We start from the raw sequence: 2,847 nt of genomic DNA on the forward strand, positions 1-2,847 counted from the left end.
AATACTGAGCCTGATTGAAGAGCTTGAGCTAGCAAGCTAAAAAGAATTAATTGAGCTCTGGCTGCCAAATCAAGCGATATACCAACAACAAAACATCCCCTCCGAAGCCCTGATCTGAACCTATTCGACCTGACCTTAAAAGGACCCTCCCACCTTCAAAAAAAAGTTAATGAATTGGCATGGAAGTGATGTCGCTTGGTTCAGAAAGAGCGAAAACGAATTGCTACCAAATTTCATCGAAAAATAAACACCGGTGTTCAAGATATTATACTTTTACTTTTGTTTATTTTTGGGATCTCTGCTCTTCCTAGCGACTTTTTTTGAAAGTGCGGCACTTGTTGCGCGCAAAGTAGCATATACCACCGCGTGCTACTAAACGTTTTAGTAAAGGATTTAAAATCGTTAGATCTGCGCTGATGTCACACATTCAGAGGGAGTATCCTAATGCATTAGCCCCTCTGAATCCAAGTGCTACAACTTTGAAATTAGATATTTTCGATTTGAGGCATTTATCGATCTTGTGAGTGCTCAAACCGGTAAGTGCAAGTCAGGGACCCCATTTTGGCCATCTCAGCTCAATACTAATGTTAAGGTGGGATGGTCTAACCATGTACTTTAATTGACCTCTTCTAGCCAAAAGTATAGCACGATACGTTTCTGGACTGAACATTGCAAAGTTTCTAACATTAGGTATTGAGCTGTGGTCATATTTGCTGGCTCATAACAAAATGATGCCGCCGTTTGGTCTTTGGCCTAGCCTTTTAGTTATTCTTATATTCAGGTACCTCCCCCCACACAGACGTACACACACTCCCGCTTGTATGTAGAATCCAGTGTCCTCGCTTTTCGACAACCTCAGGCTCATCAGGAGTGAAAGCCGAGAGAATCCCATAGAGAAGGTAGGTTATAGGTATTTGGTGAATGAAGAGCGTAGTGTGTAAATGCATGTACCAGTCGAGAGTTTCTTTTTCGAGAATCGTTTCAAGGTAGCATTTGGGGCATTCCACGATAGATCGTACCAGGCCCGTCACCCTCATCCCTCAGATTTGAATGAAAATTGGTACTAGGGGTAATCATAGGCTCCAACAACACCTGCCAAAATATAAGACTTCTCAGATGAAAACTTTTTGAGTTATATTGCCTAATATTTTCTAAACTCCAGATTGCAAGGGTGAGTTTGATGAGCTATAACTTAAAAACGAGCTAAGCAAGCAACAAACGGTAAACAGCTTTGAACTAACGATGAATCAAAGATTAATACAGCTTTTTTAAAATTGGAAAGAAAAGCTTTACATATTGAAAAAAGTCGTAATATTTTTTTAATTGTCTATAATGGCCCTTGGGACCAAAATTTTTGCCATTTTTATTTCCTCAAAATAAACTTCAGGCTATTTAAAATCGACATGAAAAAAATAGAAAGGTGTTCTTTCTATAAGTTCCTCATTTTAATGCATACTAATTGGGTTTCCGGGGGGTCGGAACGACCCCAGCTCGCCGTTTCGCCTCTAATGGAGCTAGAACCTTGCGGAAAAAACGAGCATGTGCTCCGTTACAAGATGCATCGAATGATACCACATTTTAAGGTCTCGGGTTCATTGGTGAACCCTGAGGTCATTTCAAGTGACCCAAATTACGGGTCCGGTTTTTTGGTAGATAACTTCGCAACAAATGGTCGCAGAGCCGCGATTTCAGCATCTTTGTGTTTGCCTAGCTCCGGCGCGTCGAATGGTATACTGTTTGTTCTGGTGAGGTCAGCATAAGTCTCTGATCTCGGGTCAGCACACTGCCGTATATTTGGCTCCGCTCCCCGACCGGGCGGCCCAGCCGGCAGCCAGCCCCCGGGCATCACGTGACCGCCCCGAGTCCGCGGCAAAGCCAACCAGCGCGGCGCTGGACAAACAGCGCCGCCACAGAGATGTTAACAGTCGGGTCAGGCCACGAAACTGGGTGAATGAGATCATATTGCACATCATTCGATTCGCAAGGTCTTCCCGAGTCCATTGGTAGCTTTCCCGTCTCTCTAGTTCAATTTGATCGAGAGTTATTGACGAAAAACTCTTATGACCCTAGTGACGTACGATTGACGTCACGCAAGGTCAACAATGCAAAAGTCAGGCACAAATGACTTCAATTGAACTTTCAGTAACCGGTGATGTCACTAGGCAGCTTTACCACGCCATTTGTAGGCTCTCTTCCCGAAATCACAATTTGAGACCATTACGGTAACGCAAAATAAGTACATTTATAGAAAGAACACCTTCCTAATTTTTGTCATACTACTTAATAATGATCCAAAAATGTTTTTAAGAACATAAAAATTCAAAAAAAAATTGGTCCCAAAGGCATGAAAATGCAAAGGAAAGGAAGCTCGAGGTGTTATATATCAAAAAAAGTTTACATTTCAAAATTTTAAAAATGAATGTTATTCTTTGTTTCAATGCAAGTTCAATGCCGTATAGCATTTGGCATTTCGATTATCCGTCTTAGAGTTACAGCCCGCCAAACATGGCGCTGCAACGCGAGATCCAAAACATGTTATTCACTATAACTTAAAAACTACTCATCTGATAAGCCTGAAATTGTCACAGGAGGATTCAGAGCCCCTGATTACCCCTTAGACCAATTATCGTTAAAATCCGAGAGATGAAGGTGTCAAATTGGAAAAAAGTGATACGATCTATCGTGGAATGCCCCATTTACGAAAAGTGTGATTTCGTGGGTGACAGTGATTAGTAGGTACCTAACTTTGGAAAAGTACCCCTTCGTCGTCAAGGTACCCCTTCGTCGTTTCCTCGCATCCCTTTATAAGTATATTCTTCTCCGTGTGATTCCGCATAACTACTCCTC

This window comes from Amphibalanus amphitrite, unplaced genomic scaffold, assembly GCF_019059575.1.
Source record: "Amphibalanus amphitrite isolate SeventyFive unplaced genomic scaffold, NRLGWU_Aamphi_draft 000655F_arrow, whole genome shotgun sequence".
Classification (NCBI taxonomy): domain Eukaryota; kingdom Metazoa; phylum Arthropoda; class Thecostraca; order Balanomorpha; family Balanidae; genus Amphibalanus; species Amphibalanus amphitrite.